The sequence below is a fragment of the Euprymna scolopes genome, chromosome 35 (assembly GCF_053919585.1).
Source record: "Euprymna scolopes isolate OS-2025 chromosome 35, ASM5391958v1, whole genome shotgun sequence".
NCBI lineage: Eukaryota > Metazoa > Mollusca > Cephalopoda > Sepiida > Sepiolidae > Euprymna > Euprymna scolopes.
In genome coordinates, this window is record NC_136516.1 from 4,915,701 (window position 1) to 4,935,061 (window position 19,361).

The following is a 19,361-nucleotide window of genomic DNA, read 5'->3' on the forward strand; positions in this document are numbered from 1 at the left end:
GGCTGAGTAATTTCGAAGAGACCGAAGAGGTCAATTTTCTTAAAAACTTGGCCCCAATTATGACCCCTTAACATCTATTGTTCTGAGCTCAAATTGAATTATAAAGTTAGATCCAGGTCCACGTAACCTATATCTAAAATTTCAAGTTTTTAGACCCAAAACTGGCGATGCAGTTTGATAGAGTTTTCAAAGGTCACATCGTCGAACTTTGCCCCTTTGACAGACACATTTCTGGCCGAAAACGGATTAAAACGACTTTCCCAAATCTCAATACCCCTTATTTGAAATCTCGAGTCTGTAGACCGAACATTGACAGAGTTATTGTGTAGGGAACGTACACAGACAGACAGACAGACAGGCAAATATTTTCACTTATATAGATATATAGATAGACAGATAATGTCACATGGAGTTGTAAAATAATATATTTCATTTCATTTAAGACGTATCATTTTTAAATTACCGCCCAGAAATAACTAACGTGAAGAGGAGCGATGATGCTTTCAAGAGAAGTACTATTCACATATATCATCAGAGTTAATCTGAACTCTAATAAACAAAGGAAAATTCGATTTTGAAAGCACTACAGACAGAGCCTCCTCAAGATATATGATGACACGATTTCTAAACAAGTAAGGCTTTATTCTTGGGCGCTGATCCCATATTTCCTGCTTCTTTTTTCCATCCGACATAATTGAGAGATGCTCGTGCGCGGGGCGTATTGTTCTTGACTCTATTAACATCTTTCCTTGGTAGATTCATTGATAACAACCTCTTCCTTTATCTGACGAGATAATGGAAAAAGCCGAAAGGCTACATTCCTTGAAAAGGCGCACGCACCTCGGAATGCTCACTGTCAGGAAACAAGGGAGATGAAGATGGGGGGAGGGGAGATCGAACGAGGAGAAAAAGGCACGTGGCTGAAAAAATAGAGTGGTTAATCTGATGTAATCTACACATAAAAATAGGGTAAGAATATATATTATGTTCGAGATCACGGAGGTAATCTTAAAAAATATCGTTACACACACCAATACAAACCATTGTATACATACAAGAGTTGGTTAAGAAATAATGCCTATTTTCACAATTAACAACCACAACAACAATGACAAAAACACTAAAACGTTAAAGACCTCAGAAAATGGGAGTGCTATCATTAAAACGAGCGAACTTTTATTCTCCAGAATTTTTTTTCTAAATAGTTACCACCATTTTAATCTATTTCTGTCAGCCATGAAATTTGCCTTTGTCGTAATATCTGTAGTGCAAATTGTCAATCACACATCTGCCGAAACTGTAAAACCACCCGAGTCATCTCCTATATTTACATCAGTGGCATTAACATTGTCAATTTTCAATATGCGCCGGTGAAAGTTAATCGGTTAATTTTCTATGAGAAAGCTTGTTTTTAGAGTCTCACACAGTAATTTTCAGCAACAAATAGACAAAAACTTCAGTAACTTTGACAATGCAATTTGCAATTCCCCCTCATTCATTCCAGCGGATTAAAAAATAGGAGACATTACTTTTAGAATAGAATGTCATGTATATATATATATATATATATATATATATATATATATATAGGAGCAAGAACATTAAAACTTTAAGTTGAACTCACAATCAAAATTTATAATTTGCTGATTTCTTGAAGTCCTTCGATGCGAAGAATAACAAAAATAGCATTCTTTGAAACTCCGTGGAATAAGGACTTTGTAGATTTTTTTTTCAGTATTCAGTCGAACAATACATTTTGATTGTAAAATTCCATTTACAGTTTTAATTTCCTTTCTCTTATAATAAGCTCCACTCTCTATTGCGTATTGAGCTTTTTTAATTCGGTTAGGATTAAATTTTCTATATATAAACACTGTTATTTATATTAGTGTGAATTTTACCATTGCGTATAACAGGTAAACACTACATCCCTTTGATTTCATTAATTAATTAATATATATATATATATATATATAAATATATATATATAAATATATATATATATATATTTATATATATTTATATATATATATATATATATATATTTATATATATATAAATATATATATATAAATATATATATATATATATATATATATATATATATATATATATATATATATATATATATATATAATGTTGCTGGTACAGCAGCATTGCTTCCAACAAAGCTATCATATAATAATGACTCTAGGTTCAGGCATGATTTCGAGGCCGAATCATCATTATCACTAGCCCAGTTGGATTGCTGTCATTGTGTGGAATTGCCATATCAACGATGATGCAGATATGAACTTGCTTTGCATTATATATATATATATATATATATATATATATATATATATATGTAAATGACAAAGTTCTCTCTGATTCTCTCTCCTCTGATCTCGAGCGCATGGTTCAGTGGGGGAAGATGTGGCTGGTTACCTTTAATGCATCCAAAACCAAACTCCTATCCTTACATCATCAACGCTCTGATCCCCATCTGGCATCAATTGTGATGGATGGCTCTCGTCTGGGTGAGGCCCCGTGTTTTGACAAACTTCTGGGTTTGATCTTTACTCCTGATCTGAAATGGAACACGTACATCAAGTCTGTTGCCAAGCTCGCTGGAAAGATGGTGGGATCCTTCTACCGCTCCAGAAGATATCTCACTACTGATGCAATTCTCTATCTATATAAAAGCCAAGTACGTCCAAGGATGGAATACTGTTGCCATATCTGGGCAGGAGCTGCTAAAAACAGCCTATCATGCCTTGACAGAGTACAAAATAGACTTCGTGGCTTAGTGGGCGATGCCCTTTTCTCTGCCCTGCAACCTCTCCCCCACAGAAGAGACGTTGCGAGCCTATCCTTGTTTTATCGTTATTTCCATGACAGGTGCTCGTCTGAACTCCAATCTCTGGTCCCCCCTCGCCAATCTTTAACGAAAAACACCCGTCTAGCTGAATCCACTGTGAAAAATTTCCCCCACTCTATATCTGTGCCTAAATCAAAACGCGGATTCCATGAACAAAGCTTCTTTCTTAGAACTGCACGCCTGTGGAACTCTGTTCCGTCTGCCTGCTTCCCATCGGACTACAACTTGGATGTCTTCAAGTCCAATGTTAACAAATTCCTAATGAACCGCCCCCTTAATTAAACACTTCATCAAATCTCCACACTAACGTAATGTACTTGCAATAACCCTTATCCCTGAGTGGCTTCCGGGCCTTGATAAATGGTGATCACTGTGTAAAAATAAATAAAATAATATATATATATATATATATATATATATAAATAAAGCCCCCTTTTTTATAGAGCACTGTCGTAAACAATTTTCCCCGTTACTTAATTGGCTCAAAAATGAAATGCTCGCTGTTTGCTTCTAAATGGGCGGTTTGAGCACTAGAAAAAAGTGGTGGACGAATGTGTGTTTAAAATATGCATTTTGCGAGGTTATTTGTGGGCACCGCCCCACTGGTTCAATGATAAAACTGCTCACTATTAACGCGATGGTTCTGGGTTCCACACTCATCGTGGGAGAGGTGCTATTCTAACGGTACTGATAAGTTACGATACAATGATACAGGACTGTATGGCGATGACTACAAAAATATTTCAACCCACCCCCCTTTCGGTAGAGCACGTTCGTAAATAATTTCACCCGCTACTTAATTGGCTGAAAACTGCGAAACTCGTTGTTTGTTTATAAATAAGCGGTTTGAGCACTAGAAATATGGTGGACAAATATTTGTTTAAAGTAGACGTTTGGCGAGATTATTTGCAGGCATCGCTCCCGTGTGTCGATCGGTAGAACTGCTTACTATTACCGTAATGGTTCTAAGTTCAATCCTCGGCTTGGAAGAGGTGCTAGTCTAACAGCACTGATAAGCTGTGATACAAAGATACAGGACTGTATGTCAATGACTTTATATATACATATATACATGTATATATATATGTATATGTATATATATGTATGTGTATATATATACATATATATATATATATAATAGGACAACAAGAGCATGAAATGAAGACACAAAACTATATATAGGTAGATATAGAATGGATCATTTATTTGATAATGGAATACAGGCGAAATTTGGGGGATAGAAGGGACTCTTTATGCACGGGCATTTCGAAGTCTCGTCTACGTATATATAGTTGTGTGTCTTCATTTCATTCTCTTGTTGTCCTATTGTATAAACTCCAATAATTATTGTTGTGCTTGGCATTATCCGGATAAGTCTCCTTTTGTACAATTGATCTTTCTCTTTTCTCTTTTACTTAAAAACCACACACATATATATGTATATATATATATATATATATATATATATATATATATATATATATATATATATATATATATATATATTGGTTTTGGAAGGAGAACTATAAAAACCCGGAAGTCAGCCGAGGATGAGGGTTCATGTGTGTAACGGCAGTAGTTGGGACAGGGAAAATTAGGTATGATTGCATTATTTAGGAGGATCGTTCAATAAAAAAAATCTCGTTTACATTAGACTTGAAGCCGACAGTACTGTAGTCAGTTGTCGCACAGACAGCGGAACAGAGTTCCACAGGTAAACTGTTCTAGAAAATAAGCTTTGTTCAAGGAATCCACGTTTAGATGTAGGCACTGATACAGAGTAAAAGAAAATGTAGAATATGATTTGGGATTGACGAGTGTTTTTTATTAGTCTATATAATTTTAAGCCCTTTGTGCAAAATGCCTGCAGATGTATATATTGTTTATCAAAGAAAAAAATGTGATAAGTTGTTTATATAAAAAAAGACTACGTTTATATCAACACAACGAGAAGAAATAAAGAATCAACTGCGTGTATGCACAACCAGTGAAATTCTAGCGTTGCCTTGCTCAATATGCAGTGTGCAACACATAGATTGGAACAGCGTCAAATGCTCGCCATTAAAATCAGAATAGAGCGCAAACAAGTTCGCAATGTCTCTTCTCTGCTTACGAGGTTGCAGAAAAGAGAAAAACGTATCACCCACTAGATGACGAAGTTGGTTTGTACAGGTAGGATAGGGTTATCGTTGTCAGCACCTTCCCACATGTGGCAACAGTACTCCATCCTAAAATTTCTTGGTTCTTTATGTAATAGAGGATTGCATTGGCAGGGAGATATCTACTAAAACAGCAGAATGATGGAAACCATTTTTCCAGTGACGTTGGTGACGAATTTGCTGTATGTGTTGCATTTTAGATCAGGAATAAAGGTAAGACCAATAAGCTTTTCTAAACATGCGGCGTACTTAAGACGAGAGCAGTTCATTTGAATTGGGGTCAGATGTGGGCCATATCCTTTTAGATGCTAACCAGCTAGCTTTACCCTCACTGCACGACGTCCTCAGGATAAGAGGTAATAAAATCAGAAAGATCTTAGTCATATCCGCCCTTTGAAGTATTACCATATATAGTGCTGTCGTCTGCCTAGATATCTACGAATTATCTTACTATTATAAATCTATCAGAGAGAAATGATTTAATAATTGAGAAAATATCTTCAGGTATTCCATAGCTGGAGATATAGTGTAGTAGATCCTTATGCCATACTCTATCAAAAGCCTTTGATATGCTAAGAGCAATTGCCCTAGATACGAAGCCGCCTCGACGGATTCACTTATCCTGTAGGATATTGCTGTTAGTTATAGATCTAGCAGAACAGAAACCATATCGCATATCACTAACTGGGTTATTTATGCCAAGAAAATTGACTACTCTGTTTCGCACGAATTCCAGAAATTTACTCATGACGCACAGTAGACTGATTGGTATATACTGAGAGGGATGGCCGATTGTATTAATCTTAAATACAAGACAGACTGCTAAGGTTTTCTATGGTTGTTAAGAAGCATTTCGCATTAAGGCAACGTTCAAACAGCTTTGTAAGAATGGGGTCTACTGCTGGTTAAATTATTATGACCACTATAATTAATATACACTCGGGATCAGTTGATTACCTGGAATTAACGTTTTCTATTAGCTTGGCAACATCACGCATCGTTATTTGTATATCGCATAGCGTTTCTCAGACATAGGAGGGAATACGCGAATACGGGAATACGGGAAGTTGGGGTCACTTATAGGGTAGAATTTGCTGCAAAGTTCTTGGAGAAGAATCTAGCTTTGTTTAATGTTCGTGAGATTACCTCAGATCCCTGGATTTTGGGTTAGATAGAGACATACCTCCGTTCTGGACTTATATGTAACTCGCCAAAACTCATTAGAACTAAACCGCTGCTCAGCTACTTAGGAATTGTCGGACTGAGCATACTAATATCTCAAATTCTATATTACTCTTTTACAATGGTGGCTCGCAGATTTTAAGGGGGATCTGGTGTAATACATCTATTTCGCTGAAATCAGTGGGAATAGTTGGTTCTGTGCGCAATGGCAGCGGCACATTCTGTAGAGAACCTCGGCTAGCTGTTAAGTGTTGCTTGGATTACTTAGAGTGTACGAAGCGTTTACACCGGAAATTAACCGTTAATAAAGCCTTATACCATAAATGGCACATTCGCATCCTTCCTGAAGTTGAAATCTAATTACAAGAAACCAAACCAGATTATTGTATCAGTACGAAACTGGGCGTGCTCCAAGATAACATCGCGATTAAAGTACTTTACTCTAACTTAAATTCCGATTTATAATCCATGTAAAGATCAAAGATATCTTCCTGATTTTCGCTTTGCGTTGTGAAACCATTTTTTGTACATTCCTCTCTTGTAATCAACTGTAATTAAATATACATACAAAGAACTTTGCACTAAAATTTGATAGATGAATACACGTACTTACACACGTCATATAGATGACTATATATATATATATATATATATATATATATATATATGTATATATATATGGGGTTCGGAGGTCTCCCTCCTTCTGCAGCCTTGGACTCTGCTATTGGCCAGCATTTGGTTGACAACCCATGCTGTGCCGATAGATATAAAATAGATTGGTTCGAGGTGCTACATAGAGCGGACTCCAAAAACCATTTAAAGATTTTGGAGGCTGTCTCTATTGCGGTGCGTCAACCTTCTTTGTGCCGGCAAAAAGAAACATCTAACGCATTGTTTCTCTTTGGGGAACTTTGAATTTTTTCTCCCGCTTTTTTTTTTTTTTTTCTCCCTCGTTGTGCCAACATTTTTAATCGTTTTTTTTTAAACGTAAATAAATTTAATTAATGCCCCCGTACGTTGGCACATTAAATAAGTTCCCCTATAGAACTCTTTATTTTCGCCACAATATTATTTAGATTGCTATCGATTTGCTCCTGAAGAGATGATAGCCGAAAGAGCTCTCGAGAAACTGCCGCCTACCATTTTATATATATATATATATATATATATATATAAAAGTGATGAAATGAATTAGATTACGGATTAGTGAATCTTGTGGTTCCAAATCTTATAAAATATTATTGAAAGGCAATATTTATATAAGACAGTTTCAGCCTAATAATATTGATCAATATACCAGATAAAGCAAATAAAATAGGAGTTTTTATATTAAAAAAATTCATTTAGAATTAATTACTTTACAAAATAAATTTTGTTTAAAAACAAAGAATACAATGTTTAAAATAACTTTCTTAATCCATCGATTTTAAATGTAAGTATATCTACTCAGAAGGAAAATCACTAGCAAAATATTAATATTGGTATAATGTTATTTTGCTAGATAGCACATACAACACTAATATTAAAGATTTTAATCCCTTTAAGGGTCATTGAGAAAAAAAGGAGTGAATGCTGACAGCAGAAAAAGAATGTGATATTTGGTATCGAAATAAAATATCTATCCTTGAAGTATGTAGAATGGTATTATAAAATGTACTTATATTGAAAATTTATAGATAAAGGAAATTATTTCAAACATTATATTCTTTGTTTTCAAAAAATAAAATCTTATTTTGAAAAGTAATTCTTACTAAATGATATCTAAATATATAACCTCTAATATATATATATATATATATATATATATATATATATATATATATATATATATATAGAGAGAGAGAGAGAGAGAGAGAGAGAGAGCTTAGACAGTTAAAAGAATAGAGTAAATTCAATTCTATAAAAAGAGAATTATCGGGATAGCAGAAAGATCAACAAATTTAATTAGATCGTATATGGGATAAAGAGCCTCCTATATCCCCTAACTAAGTGCTTGTATAACCTTGTTAAATACATTTTTTCAATCATTTTGTTTCATATATATATATATATATACATACATAGATACATATATGTATATATATATACATATGTATATTTATATATGTGTGCATATATGTACATATTTGTATATATATATGTATATATAAGTATATATATATGCATATATATGTATATATATATATATGCAGAATGATCCAATAAAATATATACACTTTAAAACTTTAAATTAGCTCAACTTGCTACATGAATATGCTATACCACGTTCCCAAGAGATGTATACGAATAAAAAATGGCACTTCCCGAAGGATGAATCACTTCCCCACTATCACCATGGCATAAGAGCATATCTTCATAGTCACCTGTGCAACAGGTAGTAAGGACGAAATAGAATATCTGTCAGGAAGAGGAGCACTGCCAACACTCACAGGATTTGACCCCTCCCACTTCCCCATGCTTTTTTTTTCTCTTTTTGGTGGGTGGCATTTAAAGCACAGCTTCCACAAAACGACCCTGGGGTCTAACTCTGCCCCGTGGGGAGGCATAGTAAATAGGTACAATGAATAAGTTGAAAGCCATCATTGAAAGATGAAACAAGTGTAAAGCCATCATTGAAAGATGTGTCAACATACCAATTGAACTGATTAGGAATGTTTTCAATTCAATCTGTGAACGTTGTCAGCTATCCATCAATCAAAATTGCGAATACTTTGAACACTTTCGATAATTAAATGGTTTCTATATTGTTTACGGTGTTTATGAAGAGTATTTTAACTACACAGTATTACTACATAAGTGAGATTTATGACAACATGCTTTATTACGACATAATTGGTGTATCAATGGCGTAAAATTGTATTCAGAAATTGTTTTGTGAAGCATTTAATCTCGTATAGACGTATTAAAATTTAATATTCGCGGTTTTTATGAATTTTCTGTGAGCGTTACAATCCCTCAATCCCTGGCAAATTGCAAGAGAATACTATATATATATATATATATATATATATATATATATATATATATATATATATATATATATATATCGAGAGAGAGAGAGAGAGATGTTGTTTTTTTTTTTTGTTGTGATTTTAGCGATATGTTTGAATGAATCCAATTATTTACGAAAGTGCATTTTTACCTAAATGCGAGTTGGGAATAATTTTCCCTTTTTAACTAATTTGGTACCCCCACACGGGGAGCGGCATATATATTATTTTTCAAATGTAATTATCCACTGACACGTGTTTCGTCGTCTACGACTCATCAGAGTGGCTATATCTAGCGAGATTCGAAATCGGGACCCAACGGTAATGAGCCTAAACCCTTACCCCTGGACCATCTCGCCAACTGTCTGGATATGTCGTTATTTACTTAGATGTTGATTTTTTGTTTTGGTTTTAGCGATATGTTTTGAATTAATTCAATTATTTACGAAAGTGCATTTTTAAAATGTGTGTTTAACCGTCCATTTACCATACATATACATATATATATATATATATATATATATATATATATATATATATATTTATATATATATATACATATATATATATACATTATATATATACATACATATATATATATATGTGTGTATGTGTATGTGCGTGTGTAACTAGTGTTTGTTTACCTGCCCATTTATATTTCTTTCATCATCATGATTCTTTCCATATTATTCCGTTTCTTTTTAATCTCATATTTTCTGAAAACGTCAAGAACCTTGAAACAAGATTACGATAAAAACAAACGCACTCGCACAGCAACACGCAGAAATACTTACAACGGCAACTGTTTTCTTTTACCAAATCTTACCGTACACTCGTACGCACACACGCCTACGCATAGACGCCCACACAATCACTCCCGCTGATTTTACCTACATCTCTATCTAGATCAGACTCTTATCAATCTTCTTATCATAATTACTTATTTACTTACTCATGAAAACAAGAGGTTATCCAAGGAATCTGAGTGACAAAAAGGTTCCCAGTGTTTTACTACTCTTTTCGGCATTTGATTTTTGTGTAACTTTGCACTCTCTCAACAGCTGTTTATAATTGAGTTTCCGCTAATGAAAAGGCTTGATTTCTTTGGATAATTAGTGGTTATATGTATCTGCATATCTATACGGCATAATAACGATACCGGTTAAGGTTAGATCGCTGAGGTTAAGCAACATTGACCTTGGTCATACCAGATGAGTTACCAATTTTGGAATACCAGACGCTGTATGTGAGAAGACATTGACATCTCCTTGCAAGAACCAAACGTCATCATCTCCCCTAACGGTGATATACATGCGACTGGCGATGGCTTGTGAAATTTACACTCTCTTTGAGCTTCCTTCTTTGGGGGAATCCCGTTAAAGCGGCGTAGGGTTCGTGTCGTTTTCATTTGCGTTTCCATATGTATCCACGAATTTACAGCGCTTTCTTTGAAGATTTGATTTCTCTTATTGTCTACCCGGTTCATAATAATCTCTCATACCTAAAATAATAATTCACTAAAACCAGTCATTCTGAAGCGTAATGATTATCGTGATTAATTTCAAAGTGGGAACCTATGTAGAAAGGTATTCATTGATATTACATTTGCATGTCTGCAGGCTTGTACCATCGAGGAAATGAAAATAAAGGTGAGAGTGGCAAAATGGCCTTGTGCATAGTTGAGGTGAAAACAACTATGATTACTGTAAGCTTTCAAAGAATGAAGTTTTCGGGCGTCGTTAGATTTCTACATTGAAGAACGAAAATTTTCTTGGTAGTGAAGTTTGTGGAGCTCTTTCCGTTTAAGAGAGTACAAATGCATTCAATTTAAGTAATTTAAATCAATTAGACGAGCATTACATCGCGTGGACAGGTGCTGCATTTATGAAGATAGCGCGGGAAATCTTTGATCAAATAATCTGTACTGTTCACCTTATGCAATAAATGGAAAGAGAGCGAAAGATGGACAGCGAAATTGCTAGTGTGTGCACCAACCCAGATATGGCAAAAATATTCTACGCATTGTTATATGTTGGCATTCAAGAGACATAGCATAGTAGAAAACGTGAGGAGAGTTCTAATCCGGTAGATGGAACTTGACTTATATAGCAAGACTTTGCAATATATTCTATTAAGTTTCTTCAAGTTCACATTTCGAATGCCGTCGATAATGTCACCACGAGATTTATTGCAAAAAGTATGCATGTTTTTTTCTATTGTTATTACTACATTTATTTTACGCAGAAATTTTCACACGAATCAATACAGCCAACTAGAATTGCACTAGTTGTATGCACTGAAATGCAGAATATATCCATCACTCTCAGCATCTTTCGATAACATATGCAAATGTGTTGTCTCCTCATTACGGCATCTACAAATACGATCTCGCCGTTCGTAGGAATAAAAGTAATTAAGAGTGATCTCCAACAGAATATCTATGGAAGTCGCTTTCGTAGAATTCAAATTAACCTGGTTGCTCTTCACGGGGCGCCTTTCAGGTTAAAACTGCTAAAATGTTGAAACTACCTTGTTTCTACATATTTTTTATTATATTCTTCGCGATTACTCTTAGGTTCCCCATTGGCTCTTTTAGAGCAAATAAAAACACTCCATTTATGGGACTATTTTACTATATTTGTCAAAGATTTTCTGTTTATGTCGATTTAGCAGTTTTGCATGGTGCTGAACTCAAATGTAAATAGCTTAAGGCCTTGGGGACTTTTGGGGCTAAATGGGGTGGGTCAAATGATGTTCTTAGTCATTTATTTATTTTTTATTTTTTTGCATGATGCAGAACTAAAATTTACATATCTTAACGCCCAAAACTGCAGCGTTTGTTCATTTTTACACGGATTTGACGTCCCCTGGAAACTTTGGGGGCTAAATGGGCGACGGACAAATTCTGAACTTAGTCATTTTCTTCATACCTCGTTCACTGCGAACTCACGGGGGGTGCATGCTTCACTTATTATACTTAAAATTGTATAAAAAATCCTTCAAGGTCGTAGCTTTATGTTTTTAATATAATTAATAATATAATTAAATAACTAGTTTAATGCTTAAATTCTACATTTTGGTAAGTGATATTTTTCACTGTATTTTTGGGTTGTTTTTTTTTTTTGTTAATTTTATCCAGGGATTTATATAAAAAGTATTTGGTTTTCAAGAAAAATATCTAAATGATATTTATATTGTATATCAATAAGAAACAACCAGTTAAGTATCAAACTAAAAATAAATAAAATTATAGTTATTTCCTTTCAAAGGAAGAAGAATCAACTGTGTTGAGAGGAACAGGGTCGGCCATAAACATCTGAGGTATAAAAATGCCTTTCGCATAATAGGCTATAAGTCTTGAGCAAGCTATCGGCTTCTAGATTACCATTTATTCAATAAGTTTATAAATACATTTTTAAGTTTATAAATACATTTATAAGTTTATAAATACATTTGCATACGTTTATAGTTTATTCATTAATCATACTTACGTGATTATTAAATCAATAAGATGCATTATCGGACGTAACAATATCTAAGAATATTATTTTATTTTGAGCAATATTCTCCGATTTATTTCGAACAGCGTTACCATATTGCTAATTTTTCGAACTTAATTTACAAAATAAAAACAAAAACAAATGACATGGACAGGTTATATATTGTTTTATTTCTTAGAGTGAAATACAATATAGTATGTTCCGTTTAAATTTCACCAATTTTTACTTAGTAATAAATTGAAGAACATTAATTATAATTTTCTAATTGTTCATGAAAATACGTTTTACTATATAGATTCCATAATATGGATTTCTTTTGTCTAATGGCGTATTCAGCTGATTGTTGTAACCATAGTAAGGGAAGATCCCTAATTCCTTGTATATACCATTGTGCAGTTGCCACAGCGAGATACTCTTATTTCGACTGCAAATATCTTATTTTGAATAGTCACTTTTTGGATGCAGTATTCAGGCTGATCTAATAGACACTGGTAGATATACGCCACAATCACGTTGATACACGGGTTCCCGCCAGGTCACTAGTTAAGCAATGATGAACCTGGTCAGTATCAGATGGGTGCCAATTTTAACCCGATGCACCCCTAGTTTTAGTTGACATGGATCAGGGAGAAGGTAATGCTGGTGACCTAGACAGAAGGATGTTGGATGGCCATGCGGAAGAATGAGGCTGTAGCAAATCAACGGTTCTATGATCTATGCACTGCGGATAGTTGCGAACAGGCGAATCGTATGTCGCTGCGCTGTGAAAGGTGATGGAAAACCACCCTATAAATTCTGCTAAATCAAAAATCATGTGAAGTGTTCAGAGGAATCAAGGCAACAGTGGACTGATGCCATGGAGGACACTACCCATGATTTCATTTACGGCATAAAGATGACACGACGAAGGAAGGAGAGGAGTGATAGTGTCAAGTAGGCGTTCAGGTTATTTTCCGTATATATTAAATTTTTACCCCGAAGAAAACTCCTCAACTTTGATCTCTTGGCAACCGAATATGCGCCCGAAAACGGATTAAAGCTTGCTGCATGTCTGAATACACTTGATGTAAAATTGAAAATGTTTGGACAAAAAATTGGCTTAATAGTTTTCTAGAGACCGCAAAGGTAAAATCCTTTAAACCTTGACCTACGAGCAGCAAAATTTCCGGCCCCCCAAAAAAGCTTGCCTATGTCTGAATATACTTTATGTAAAATTTTAAATGTTTTGACCAAAAATTGGCTGAGAGGTCAAATTTTTAAAAATGGTTACCCCAATTGTGACTCCTTAACATTTATTGCTTTGGGCTGACATTAAGTCAAAAAGTTTGATCCATGTCCAAGGTATCTGCATATTAAATATCAAGTGTTTAGACCAAAAATTGGCAGAGTATTGTGGTAGGGTTCTCAAAGGTGAAATCGTTAAACTTTTACTCCTTTCCAGCCGAAAATCGATCAAAAAGATTTTATTAAATTTTCCTTATGTCCAATCTACTGTCTGTAGACTGAACATTGAAAGAGTAATTTGGTAGGGAAATGTGCACACACAGACAGACACACAGACCGACACACAGACAAATCCACTTTTATATATATATATATATATATATATATATATATATGTGTGTGTGTTTGTGCGCGTGTGTGTGATTGTGCGCGTGTGTGCGCGCGCGTGTGCCTGCGCGTGCGTGCGTGTATGAGTGTAAATGCAGAAAACTTGAAGTCATTAGGAAAAACACAGAGGGGAACACAACCTCATTTCATTCACCTACTCACCCGTTGCATTTCAGATCTTCAATAAAGATTTATATTTTTTTCAGAAAATACACAATAAAAAATATTAAAACCTACGCAGAATGATTTTATTCGAAACAATGTACAGGAAATAATTTCGTAAAAAATGGTTAACCATAAAAGAATATGGCGTCGATCTTTTCTCTCCACATGCGCACACAATATTTGCAGATGGACGCACTTACAAAAACATCGAAATAGCATTTTATCAGATTTGGAGATTTCTATTTCTTTTCATCAAGATAACTCAGTATTTCTATAAACGTTTTTCGGTGGGTTCATGAGAATTTTCATTTGATGTACAAACTGGAACGATAGAATTGTCGACCTAAAGAAGAAGACATGATACCATTTCCGTTTGATTAAAACTAGTTTTCTTTTTTTGATGCACAAACACCAAGAGCGATAAAAAAACATTCTATCATGTCTTAAAGTGACACAATTTTTAATAAACGAGATCGAAGATGCGCCGCTGCACAACTCATACTATCTACCGAACAAAGTCGTGAGCACGAATTATTGTCAGCACCTTCGAAACGGTTCAACGCTTGAGAGTGTCGCTTAATGATGTTTCCAGACACGGTTTTGGTTTTTAGTTTGAATTCATTTAAGGGTCATATCATAATACCTTACATCCTAGAGTCGGCTTGAAAGTCAACACAAAACTGTGAAATCACGTGACCACAATCAGGTAGATGTGCAATCAGGTGGCCGTTGGCAGACTCTGGGCGTGGCAACATGTTCAGCGCCTGCCCATAAGTCCTAAGAGACCCAGGATTGACCTCAAACCGAATGCTATGACATTGTTGAATTTTCTCACTGGTCCCATCTCCTGTCCGGTACTACACTCGCTGTACTAGTTTGTTTGGTCACATATCGACAACATAACACAACCTTCTTAAACATCAGAGTCAGTCTGATCGCTGGAATTCGCCGAGTATTCGCTGAACTCCTACAGGCGTATATGAAAAAGGCATGCTTCCAGTCTCGGATACATATCAGAGCGGTGACTGAGGTCGAAGGCGGCTACATTGAATAGGGTAATCTCTAATAGATAATCGATTTTATTTATTCAATTTTCCAATAAAAGTTTTAAAATAAAACTCTATTTTTGTTTCTTTAGAGTGACACATCCATTGTTCCACCCTATGCGTATATATATATATATATATATATATATATATATATATATATATATATACATCTCTTTGTCTCTTTATCTCTCTCTCTCTATCTCTCTCTCTCTCTCTCTATAAGTATATATATAAATATGTATATATATAGATGTATCTATGCATATATATAAACAGACAGACAGACAGACAGACACACACACACACACATATATATATATATATATATATATATATGTTTAACTACCAGTAATTAAACTGGAATTCAGATTCCTTCCATTCAAAAGTGTATTTTCACTTTTCCGGAAATGGTTCTACACTTACAGATAGAAAGATGATTTGATAAAAAAAAAAAAATCGAGATCGGAACCGATAAGTGAGTGGAAATCCGAAATTTGTAACAAAATCTGTAATTGTATCGGAATCTGCAAAAACTTTGGATATATATATATATATATATATATATATATATATATATATATGTATATATATATATATATATATATATATATATATATATATATATATATATATATATATATATTACTAATCGTCCTAACACTAACATTTGAATAAATAGATAAGATTTCTTTCTAATAATACGAACTAAATAGGTATTGGTTATATGCCTAACACATTGTCTTTTTGAAGACCATTTTTTATTATTAAAGTTTCCAATCCTCTCATCATAATGAAATTGGAAATGCCATTATACATCAGATTCGGCCGTCCTTTTATTTGAGTGTAACGGACACAGAAAAACATCTGTCTCATCGACAAAGAAATATTCGGAGTTATTAAATACTGCACATATTTATTGTTTTTGATTTCCTTAATATAAGTAAGTTATTATCAGGACTATGACATCAGCATACTCTTTTCATTGTCATGGCTCTCGAGTATATATCCGACACAGTTAGACACAGTTTATCAACTGAGGAACATATCACTTAAACGCATAGAAGATATCAACGGATACACATGAGAGAGTCAAAACAATGAAAAGAATATGCTTTTGTCCTCGCCCTACTTATCATGGGCGTAAGTGACGTAAGGCCAGTTGCGTTTTCTTGCCATGGGATCATTAGAACGGCATAAGACTTATACACAAAATTCACTTCACACGCACACACACACACACGTATTATTCTGTGTAGCTTAATCGCCATAAATATTTTATAACTTACTGTGCGTATATATATATATATATATATATATATATATATATATATATATATATATATATATATATATATATATATGAAGCGCTCGTGTTCAGTCTGTGTTTACGCTGTTGGGTTTTATTTCGATTCTGGTCGCGTCTTTTGTGTGCGTCATTGTCAAGACGGTCGGTCTCGTTCGGTAATTATTTTTGACATTTTCTCGACAAAAAAGCGCATCTATTGAAATCTGGTGGGTGAAATGAAGGCATTCCATGGTATTTTGCTAATGTTTCTCTTTACAAGAGAAAGCGGTTTCTATGTCTAAGCGAACGTCTTATGTCCTCTTTTTGTGCTGATCGAAAAACGAAGAAAGAGCAGAAAACGCATTTCAATGATGCGATTGTGTGGTTATTGGGAAATATGATAATGTGCCATTTTAAAAAGGACAAATTACAGTCGAATTGATAAAAGAGATCTTCAACAAACAAGAGCCAATATAATTTAGTTACGTCCATTTAATGTACGCATTTAATGCTAAGCGTGGACAGCTATGTATAATTAACCTTTCCATTTCAAACAGCACGGTGGTTTCCGTCCAATGTACGAGGTGTGTTCAATAAGTTTTCAGATTTCTTTTCAACAGGCATTTATCTTAGACACCTAAATATTTGTCTTAGACACCTAAAACAATCCGTAGTTTATTGCATTATATCTTATGATATGACTGAACAATCTTTTTGATTTCAGGTTCAAATTAGCAGTTACAGGAGCAATTGGAATATACCATACTAAAGCCTGATTGTTACATATACTGTTTTTGTTTTATATATTCATATATATATATATATATATATATATATATATATATATATATATATATATATATATACTTACATATAAGCCTGAAGAATCCTAGAGTGGATGAAACGCGGAATATTCTGTGTAGCTTAATCGCTATATATATATATATATATATATATATATATATATATATATGTGTGTGTGTGTGTGTGTGTGTGTATGTCTGTGTGCGTGTGTCTGTGTGCGTGTGTCTGTGGAAATATACTTTATTCCCTTATAAGATATACTAATCCTTATTTAAGTATGCAAATTGAATTACAGAACAATATAATGTATGAATGACAAAAGTCTATATTCATGATGTTGACCATCTTACAAGTAACATCACATTCGACCGTCCTTTTATGTGAGTGTAATGGGCACAGAAAAACATCTGTTTCGTCGACAAAGAAATATTCGTAGTAATTTGATACTGCACATAATATTCATTGTTTTCGATTTCCTTAATATAAGTAAGTTATAATTATGACTATGACATCAGCATATTCAAGGAACACATCGCTCCGATGAGATATAGACAGCTGGCCCAGCATTACAGTAAGCAACCGCATATGTACGGTCTTCCCAAGATACACAAATACGGTATTCCACTCAGACCCATAGTGAGCTGCCGAGGCTCAGCATGCAACCCACTGAGCAGGTACCTTGTGGATATAATACACCCATTAGCAGGCAAGTCAGCAACACATGTAAAGAATTCTGCCCACTTCACGGAACTGATCAAGGGAGAACCCATCAGTACAAACGAAATGGCAAGCCTAGATGTGGTTAGCTTGTTCACTAAAGTTCCAACTAGTGAGGCACTAGCAGTAATTCAAGACAAACTAGCTGCGGACCTCTCATAGAAGAGCGCACATGTGTATCATTGCCAAACTTAATGAAAATGCTGACATTCGACATAGAAACAACCTACTTCAGAATGGGTACTGAACTATATCGACAAGAGGAGACGCTAGCTATGGGCTCACTATTATCACCAGCGATGGCGAACATATACATGGAATACTTCGAAGACATGGCCTTAGGTTCAGCTCCCTCAAAAGCCAACCATGTGGCTAAGATACGTTGGTGACACCTTCATACTCTGGCCCCATCAGGAAGACATCCAAGCTCTCCTAGACCATGTGAACTCAACAAGGCCATCGATACAGTTCACAATGGAGGAAGACAAAGATGACCAACTGACCTTCCTTGATATACTCATATCACGCACAGAGCATGGGTTTAAGACATCCGTATATCACAAGCCTACCTTCACCGGACAATACCTTAACATCAACTCCCATCACCCATACAGTATCAAACATGCAATCGCACGCGGTTTACAACATCGAGCAGAGACAATATGTAGCGACATCATTAAATACCACCAAGAAATGGTCAGGTTGAAGAATACCCTCCGTCGTAACAACTACCCCGATAGCATACTAACCACCAGACGTGTTAATAGTATAAGAGAGGAGAATGAAATCCAAAACCCTCCAACGGTCTGCCTACCATACATACGAGGCATCTCCGAAAAGATTCAGAGAATATGTGCCCCCTACAACGTCAGGACGGTATTCAAGAGCGAGTCAACACTCAGACGACACCTGATACGAGTGAAGCCCTGCATGGAGGATAACATGACCAAAAACTGCATATACTCCATCCCATGCAGTTGCAGAAAGGTTTACAAGGGTGAAACATGCCGCCCCCTTAAAGTAAGGGTGGAAGAACACC